Here is a 473-nt window from a genome sequence, read left to right on the forward strand (position 1 = left end):
GCTTTGCGGGTGCATGGCGAGGGTGAGGTTGGGGCATTTATGTGCAGACCAACGATGGCCACTGGGAAGGGGAAGGGAAGAAAAATATGTGGTTGAACACATTTTGGGAAATAGGAGCACTGAGTAGGACAGTGAGGAAAGAGAGGTATGTGGTGGTTTGGCAAAGGCCAGGGTGCTTTGCAGGCTACTGCAGAGGGTGACGCCTGTGTTTCCTAACTTTGGGAAACCCAAGTTCATAGCACTCACTGAGGCTTAAGTTTTCCCTAAAGAATATTTAAGAATCATCCGTTGAACTGGATCATGAGTGGAGCCCAAGCTGTCCTTGTCCTCCCTCCAGAGTTCCTGGAAGCGCCCTTCTGGTGCTTGAAGTGCCCATCTCCTCTGGTCCAATCTCATCTGTTTCTTTCCAGGAAAACCATAGCGGCTTCAAGAGGGTGCCCCGACAGCTACAGGGCAGGTCTGGGTTTGGGGTG

Source organism: Phaethon lepturus, unplaced genomic scaffold, assembly GCF_000687285.1.
Source record: "Phaethon lepturus isolate BGI_N335 unplaced genomic scaffold, ASM68728v1 scaffold8459, whole genome shotgun sequence".
In the NCBI taxonomy this organism is placed as follows: domain Eukaryota; kingdom Metazoa; phylum Chordata; class Aves; order Phaethontiformes; family Phaethontidae; genus Phaethon; species Phaethon lepturus.